The sequence below is a fragment of the Tupaia chinensis genome, unplaced genomic scaffold, assembly GCF_000334495.1.
Source record: "Tupaia chinensis unplaced genomic scaffold, TupChi_1.0 Scaffold142326_1, whole genome shotgun sequence".
In the NCBI taxonomy this organism is placed as follows: domain Eukaryota; kingdom Metazoa; phylum Chordata; class Mammalia; order Scandentia; family Tupaiidae; genus Tupaia; species Tupaia belangeri.
In genome coordinates, this window is record NW_006202174.1 from 252,089 (window position 1) to 261,551 (window position 9,463).

Sequence of the window (9,463 nt, forward strand, 5' to 3'; positions counted from 1 at the left end):
ATTTATGACTTGGAACCTAGCTACCCTGAAGAGAGACCTATAAAGGATCCAGACATTTTTGGATAACTGACAGGTACTCAAGGGAGTACTAATGGTGAAGGCAGAACCGTGAATTTGAGAAGGAGGGTTTCCCCGAACTTCTAGTACCCAGATGTTCCTTTTAAAGTGTCCATCGAGAGACAGTAAAGTCGTCTTTCAAGGACAGAGATCATTTTATTCTCAAGCTCCCTTCCTCATAGTATAAATAATCACAAGGTGAGACACTTCCTTCCTGGATTTCTCACTCCTCCTTCCACAGAAAACACTGAGCACTTGCTTGCTGAGTTCTTGAACAAACAGTCCTTGAGCCATGACTTGAAGAACTTAGCTGGATGAATTTTAAATATTAATGACTATTGGGCTGATTTATTCAAAGTTTCTAAAGAAATCTGAAGGCTGATTCGTATTGCTATGGAGACTTTGAGTAGTGGGTAAGGACTGGGAAAGGAATCACTGAAAGCCAGAAATCTAGGAAGAGAATCTGGAAGGCTCCATGTTCCTTATGCTCACAGTGAGAACTGTAGCTCCATCACTGCAAGGGTAAATTGAGCAAATGGTGCTGGAAAAACTGGGGATCCACCTGCAAAAGGATGAAATTGGACCCCTATCTCTTACCACTAACAAAAATCAACTCAAAAGAGATAAAAATAAAAATCTAAACGTAAGAGCTCAAACTATAAAACTACTGGTGGATAATACAGGGGAAAGTCTTGGAGACATCAGAGTAGGCAAAGCCTTCTTAAATAAGAACTCCAAAGCATAGGCAATAATCCCCAAAATAGACAAGTGGGATTATATCAGGTTAAAAAGCTTCTGCACAGCAAAAGAAACAATAGTTAGTATCAACAACCTTAGGAATGGAAGAATATATTTGCGAACTATGCCTCAGCTAAGGAGCTGATAATATGCAGAATATACAGGGAACTCAGGCAGCTTAAAAGATGGGAAAATGAGCTAAAGAGACAACTCTCTAAGGAAGACATATGCACAGCCAAAACATATTTTAAAATGCTCAACATCCTTTACAAGGGAGAGGCAAATTAAAACCACCTATCCCCAGTCAGAATGGCTAAGATTTAAAAAATAAAGAATGATAAGTGCTATTGAGGCTGTGGTGAAAAGGGAATTTTCTTACACCGTTGGTGTAAGAAATGTAAATTAGTATAACTACTGTGGAGAACAATATGGAGATTCCTCAGAGACCTACAAATAGAACTACAGTGTGACCCAGCAATTCCACTCCTGGGTATCTACCCAAAGGATAGGAATATACTCAATCGAAAAAGCACTTTTGCATATCAGTGTTTATTGCAGCATTGTTCACAGTTGCTAAGACATCCATGGAACCAACCCAAATGTTTACAAACAGATGAATGGATTGAAAAAGTGTGGCATATAGGATCAGCTGCTTAGTAGAACATGGTATGCCCAAGCTCTGAGGTTTAAGCATGTACCACTATTGCCGTCTGAAGCTAACCCTGATACAGACAGCCTAGAGATTGGAGGGTTGATCTCCACTCCTGGTAACCTCCCAATGAGACCTGCTGCTGATGCTGTGGCCAATTGTTCCACAGTCTCCACCACCACCAGGGTTGATCCTGAAGTCAATCAGTGTTCTGAGTGGTTTGCTAGTCAAGAACAAACCGTACCCTTCTGTGATTATCCAGTAATGAATAAGGATGATGGTTGCTTTCAACGAATCACAATGGGAACCAAAGACTGCACCCAGAATTAGAAATTCATTTCCATGAATTTAAAAGTTGATGTAAGGTTGACTAAGAAATAAAAAATGGTGGAAGAAGTAATGGCACAGAAAAAAGAAAGATTTCAGAGAATAGTAATTTCTTCCTTTATCTTCTACTTTGAAAAAAAAAAAAAAACGTAAGAACAGACATTTCCTTTTAGGAATAGAAACTCTTTGGTAATTATTCCTGAACCTCTGCATTCATGATTTTAATACAAGTCTGGGATTCTATTATGCTATTTTATTTTTACAGGAAGTAGGAGACATACTCTTTGGTACCTTAATTCTGAAGAAAATCAGACCAACAGTTCTTGAAACAAATTTGGATTCTTACATTTGAAACATAAAGTGAAGTGAAATATCTTTATTGGCCCAAGCCTCTTTTTCTGTATCTTCAGGGAACTTGCTAACATCTGCAGCCGTAGGCTTAGTTTTCATCTTTAACTTCTTTTTTTTTGGAGGTTTTTGCTATAGGGCGCGTGCGCTCGCCAGACAGACAGAGAGAGACAGAGAGATAGAAAGCAGGAAATCACCCCCCGGGGGGGATGGCCACGCCGCAATCCCTTCTCCTCCATTCTCCTCTCGGGATCTTGGGTACGCACGCACACGCATCCGGCGTGAGTTTAAGCCACCGGGTCCGGGACTCGAACCACAGTCGACTACGTGGGAATCCAGCGACATAGCCATTACGCCAACTGCTGGCCCCTTCATCTTTAACTTCTGAGCAGGTTCTCCTTGAAGGGTGCAGATCTGCTATGCCTCTCCACTATGGTGAAAGATGTGAATTAAGCCCTTGGCCAGTGTGATACCCTGAGAATGAGGGACCTAAGGTTCACTACGGTGGACTCTGCGTCCTGTGTGTTTCTCTGTTGTACAATGTCCCAGTTATGATGGTGAGGTTCTACAGTACAAAAGTGCTTTGCTAGTAAGCCTTCATCAAACTATCCTTCTTTCCTACTCCTGTCCTGAGTTTCTCTGTGAAGATTGTAGTCCTCATTGTTTTGTCTAGCTTTACTCTTAATAAACTTCTTTGGATGAATGTTCTTCACATCTATGTTTTCCAGAACTCAGATACTTGTCCGATTTCTTCAAGTTGACATTTCCTCTGTTTCTAGACACTGAGCCTGGTCCAATTTGGGGGTCCCCTTGCAACATTGTCTCAGGTCCATGGTTGTAAAACCAGATAGCAACTTCAGAATGGAAAGAACTAGGAAAGTTTTGAGATGAGCTGGAAAGAGCACACCTCATCGAAAAGAAGTAACCACAAATCACTTCCAGGTGATACTGCAATGTACGGAGAAGAAATAATCTGAATTGTGGTGTGAAATCTTCCAATCTGAAAATGTTGGCGGCTAATGTATGCTTTTTGGAAATGACGTGTTTACCAAATAAACTCCATCTGCAGCCTCACCTGTCTGACACGGCTATGTATGTGTGACTTCTATCTCAGCCCATGTTTCTAAACTATGCACTAATCCTTGTGTCTGTGCTTTTGTCTAGGTGATAAGACAGTGCTGTAAGTCTCTGAGCCTGGAACATTTCATTATCTGTTTTAGTCAAACAGCTGACTTGTCTCTAGGATCATCCTGCTTCCTCAATATTTCTCATATAGCTGTGGGTTGGGCATCAACATATTACCAGAGAGAAATTCCTTGGCAAATATGAGTTCCTGGTCTGAGAAATCACTATCAGACAACTCTTGTTTACTAAGCACTGTGGTTAAGTACTGTCGGTTAAGAATAGAAACATAAGGTACCAGTAGTTAGCATAAGGGCTATGTTGCCTGGACTCCCACGTAGTCGACCGCGCTTTGAGTTCCAGACCTGGTGGAGCGCGGCTTATACTCACGCCGGGCACGTGTGTGTGCATGCCCAAGATCCTGAGAGGAGAATAGAGAAGAAGAGATTGCAGCGTGGGGGGTGATTTCTCGCTTTCTATTTCTCTCTGTCTCTGTCTTTCTGGCGAGCACTCACGCCCTATAGCAAAAACCTCTCCCCCCCAAAAAAAAAAATGTAAAAAGAATATAAACATTAAATATCCATAAGACATAGATTTTGTTCTCCAACCAGAGAAGACTACAACCTGAAATGCCCCTCCAGTGAGTAACATCCTGTGTAACTCACTCAGTTTTAGGACAGGCAGGACCTGTGTGTTGTTTCCAACTAATAAAATACAGAAAAGGGAATAGGTTATTAGTTCCCTAAAGAGATTAAGTTACACGATAGAGGGGATGGGTGATCTCCCCTTGGTTACATTATATTATATAAGACTCCCTCTTAGCAGACTAGAAAAGGAAAATCCCCTACTGGTCTTGAAGAAGCCAATTACCATTCTCTGTACAGCCTACAGAAAGACCATGTAGTAGGGAACTAGAGGCAGCATCTAAGATTTTAGGACAATACCTACAATTTCCGGTAAAATGTTAGGGCCCTCAATCATATAGCTATAAGGAAACAAGTACATAGAGCAACCTGGATGAGCTCGGAGGTGGATTTTTCCCTAGTTGAGCCTCCATGTGAGACCATAGCTCTAGCCAGTTCCTTGATTACAGTGAGATCCTAAGGAGAGGAGCAAGTTAAGATATACTCGACCTTCTGCCCCACGGAAACTGTGACATAATAAATGTGTGGTGTTTTATGCCATGAAATGGGTGGTACGATGTTATGCAGCAATAGAAAATGAATGCCAGTAGTTTGCAGCCTACCATGGAATATGTAATATCCCGTACAATGTGTAAAACAAGACAGAGATTTACTTGTTTGAGTTCCTTTTAAGAAAAGCACTGTCTTGGAAGGAGGTCGAGGGGGAGGACACGTAGTTGGCTGAGTCCAGTACTGTCCCCACGGCAACTCTGCAATGAAAATGAGGGTTGTGTTATTCTCATTATCAAGGGAGAGGTGTATGCTTAGAGATGTGCCAGGGATCATTACGACTTGAATTTTTCTGTCCTGGGGTTTGTACCCCTTTGAAGTTAGTGCATCTTCCTTGCTCTGCTATGTATCACAGGTTGGCTGCCTCCTTGGAACGTCTGGTTAGATTCTATCAATGGGAGGTACTGGCCAGAGATTGGCAGGGAGGATAATGGTAGGGTGGAGAAATATCAGAAATTGTCTTCTGATCTTTCTTTAGGTCTGGTAGCATCTTGAGTAGCAGTTGCATGTTGTCCAAGGCTCCTACTTCCAAGGGAATGGCCTACTGTGCTTTCTAGAGATTTGCTGTGCCGTATGGTAGTTGGCCATATTATGTAGTGATACAATTTTAAACTAATTAAATTGATATAAAACAAATCAATTCATGCTAGCAGGTGGTGTGGAGGTTAAGGTGGTTGGTTCCTACATAGCCAACTCCACATTTCGAGTCTCAGACCTGGCAGCTTGAAAATCATGCTGGACATGTAGGTGAGTTTTCCCAAAATCCCAAAAGGAGAATGGAAAAGAGATTATGGGATGTCCATCCCCCTGGGGGTTGATTTCTCTTTTTCCCCTCTTTCTTTCTCCAGTGAGCACAAAGACCCTGTGGCAAAAACTACAAAGCAAAACAAAACAAAAAAGCTAATCAGTTCTTCAGTAGCACTAGCCACATGTCAAGTGCAAAGTAGCCACATGCCATTAATGGCTACCGTGCTGGATGATGAAGATATAAACCATTTTCATCATCTTAGACAGTCTTCTTTAACAGTACAGAGTGATACGTTAGAGTACTGTGGCACGGGGGCTCTGAAACACCACTTGTTCTGTTTGCCATTCTAGCCTAGAAGTGGGTGTTGCTACTGATCTCTGGGTAGTCTCACTGTCCCCGTTGTTCTCTACATTTTGAGTTTTTCTATCTCAAATAACCAAATAATTCACTTCCTTGTGAGACTTCTATCTTAAAAGGAGAGGATAAGATAATTAATATTCTAGGACCAGCAGTTAGTGTAATGGCTATGTCGCTGGACTCCCATGTAGTCAACCATGGTTCAAGTCCCGGACCCAGTGGCTTAAACTCATGCCATACACGTGTGTCTGCATGCCCAAGATCCCTAGAGGAGAAGGGATTGTGGCATGGCCATCCCCTCTGGGGGGTGATTTTTCGCTTTCTGTCTCTGTGTTTCTCTCTGTCTCTCTGGTGAGTGCACGTACCCTATAGGAAAAACCTCTCCAAAAAAATAATAATATTTCTATATTAGTTACTCATTGTTATGTAGCAAATTTTCCACAAATTGAGCAGATCAAAACAACAAATATCTATCATTTCATAGTTTGTGTGAGTCAAAAGTCTGGGTAGCTAGGTGGTTCTTACTCAAGGTCGTTCGTAACAGTGTAGAGAAGATGTTGGCAGGGGCTGCAGTCTCATCTGAAGCTCATCTGGTGTAAGAGTTGCTTTTAGGCTCACTCATGTGGTTATTGAAAGTCTTCAGTTTTCTGGCTGTTGGCTGGGATGTCTTTGCCTTCTGGGCTTCTCTATAGACTAATGGAGTGTTGTGTAGCAGTACCTTGACTTTCTCCAGAACAAATGATCAACAGATGAGAGAAACAGAGCCAGAGAGAAGATAGATTGAGAATGAGACTGAAAAGGAGAGATTATTCAAAATGGAAGGTTATTTTCTATAACCTAAGTGCATAAGTCACTTACCATAATTTCCACTGCATTTTACTGAACACACGGACTAATCCTGGCACAATGCGGGAGGAAACTACACGAGATGGGAATGTCAGGAGGCAGAAGTCATTATGGGCTATCTTGGGAGCTGCCTATCACATGGGTTCCAAAAAGGTTAAATGGATTTGGTACATAAGAGATTGTTTCATCTCTCCATAACTAAAATTGGAAAGAGCAGAAACCACGCATTAAAAGGTAAAAGAATGCCCTAATAGAGAGGAATTCGATGGGAAAAGACCAACCCCTCTGTAACTGGACATCTTTGAATTGAATATAACATTTGCTATCAAAAGGCAAAGTTTGATAAATATTTTGATTCAGATCCAAGAAATGGTGGAAAATTATAGAGTGGCCATAGTACTTGCTCTGGAATATAATTCGATATAACTGGTCCACTTATAATCAATATTAGGCACAAACGTTTAACATTCAGAAGGCCAAAAAAAATGGCTGGAGAAAAATTTATGATAAGTGTTTAGGTAGGCAGGTTTGGGTTTTACATTCTTTTATTTTTTTTAAATTATTTATTTTATTTATTCATTCATTTATTTTAATTTGACCAGACACACGCAAAGAGAGAGAGAGAGAGAGAGAGAGAGAGAGAGAGAGAGAGAAAGTGAGAAAGCAAGCTGTCAGGTCCAGGACTTGAACCATGATCAGCCATGTGGGAGTGTCCAGTGCCTTAACTACCACACCACCTGCTGGTCCCTGGTTTTTACATTCTTGCTTGATGGCTTTGCAGCAGTAGTCAATAAACCTCAGGTAGCTCCTGGCTACGTAGGAGATTTCTACATGAAAAGATTTAGAGCACAATTTTCTGTTGACTAAAAGGTGATTAAGTCAGGAGCTTGGGTGGAGAAAGTACCTTGACTCCAGCTCCAGCCTTGGTAAGGGCATGCAGTGGGATGCTGAACACCAGCTTATTCTCTTTGATGAGTATGAACCTGGAAGACGAAGTGATACTGATATCTGCACGTTCAGTTATAGCACATAGAGTTCTTGTCACTTCCTGAATGAAAGAGATCCCATCTTCTCCCTAGTTTTATTTATGTTTAACTGAACATAATCTGCCTGGGAAATGGCCCAGTTCAAGAAAATTGCCATTTTCAGAGAAAAATTAACTGTCTACTATTCACAACAGAGAAGGGGATTTCTAAGAAACATTTTTGTTTTCCTGAAGAGAAAGAAAGAAAGGAGAATAAGAAAGGGAACTGAGGCAGGCGCAAGTCAAGGAGGTCGAATTGTTTTTTTCCTAATGAACATATATGAATAGGGTTTTTCTGTGTTTTTTTTTTCCTAATTGAAATTGAAAGGCATTTTCATGTTTGAAAGTTTTAAGCTGTAAAAATAAACCCTGGAAGTAGACTGCCTGGGGTAAGACTTAATTAAACACTGTACAGTAAATTAGAATAATTTGATGTCAATCAGCTTTAGTTCCTAGAAACTGCAACAGGCAGAAATTCAAATTTTGTATGTATCTTTTAAAATTCCACCATCTCATCTTCAAAGGATAGTTTTAGAAAATAAAAAATAAACATGGTATTACCAAGAAGAAGGCAAGTTATTAGAGAGATCGTGTAATGGTGCTGGAATTTGAGGAGGATCCTAATGCAAAAATGAAAAGCCTATAAGAAGAATACGATTTTGTGGACAAAATACATAAAAAAAATGAGCTGAATTTCTGAGCCTGAAGTGAGGGCTATCTAGACTTATCATACTTGTTCTTTCCTGGACTGTGACTTAATGAGAATTTTAAGAAGAGGCATTCTCTCCTTCCTTCCTTCAACCATTTATTCCTTCTTCATTTCTTTTCTCTTTATCACTTTCTAAATAAAAAGGTTACTATAGGGGACCAGCAGGTGGCATGGGGGTTAAGGGTGCTAGCCTCCCACATGACCAACAATGGTTCGAGTCCTGGACCTGGAGGCTTTCTCTCTCTCTCTCTCTGTCCCTCCTCTGATAAAATTAAAATAAATAAAGTTAAATAAAACAATTCTTTAAAAAAAAGTTACTGTAGACCATAAATCAGAGAAGATGCTAAAAACAGATATAAAGATAGACAAACATACATATAAAAACCTTCCTTAGAAAATGGTATGTGTTTATTTTGCCTCTGCCTATCATTCACCAAGCACAAGTCCTCAGTCTTACTCTATGTACGCCTTTAATTTTAGTTTGTGCCTAAGAAACCATCTGTACCCAAGAGTTACTCACTACAGAACAAAAAGAGGAAAGTGAAACCTTGGACTTAGAGCTAAATCCTTGTGCCTACTGGCAAGTGGGAAACGGTGTTACACGCAATAGTTGCTGATGTCTATATTTGGCATAAATTTGTAGCCGACAAATCTGAGGACCTACATTATTCTGCATCTTAGACACCAGCATGGGTGCTAAGAGTACTAGCTGTGGTGTGGATGGATTGCACATGGCTGACTGCATGGTTCAAGTCCAGGCTTATAAACTGTGCGGGATGCATGTGCATGCATGCCTGAAATCCTAAATGAGGAGAAAATGGAGGAGAAGGGATGGCAACATGACCATCCCCTATGGGGGTTGCTTTCTCATTTTCCTTCCCTTCTTTGCTTTTCTCTGTTTCTCTCCAATGAATGCGCACATCTTCTTGCTTTTCTTTTTAAGTGAAATTAACGAAAGAACTTATAAAAGGTTTAAATCACTCTAAAGAGAACACTGTGGTATGATTGCTAGTCCGGGGGAATTCTGAAGACTTCGAGGTAGGTCTTTCTTGTGGGTATATTCTCTGCATGAAGAAGGAAGCATGGAACCTAGCTGGCCTTTTTAAATGTGTGTTGAATGAAATATAGATTGTGTCTTATCTCAATTGGGAGTAGCTTACATGGGTGAAAGTTAATGGGTCCTCAGGTACCTCTCTTTACCTACAGTAAATTTTCAATTGTCTTTCCAGTCCCAAAATCAAATGACTAAAAATCTCATAAAGGAATAAGTAGGGGTTGAGGAACTTTAAATGGAAAAGACACCAGAATTTAAGATATATATATATAATATACATATTATATAAAA

General features: G+C 40.4%; 1 pseudogene; it reads left to right on the forward strand.

The window, feature by feature from the left end:
* Positions 1-6,445: 6,445 nt before the first annotated feature.
* The window catches only part of LOC102470809 (spliceosome-associated protein CWC15 homolog pseudogene), an 11,002-nt pseudogene continuing 7,984 nt past the window's right edge, over positions 6,446-9,463 (forward strand).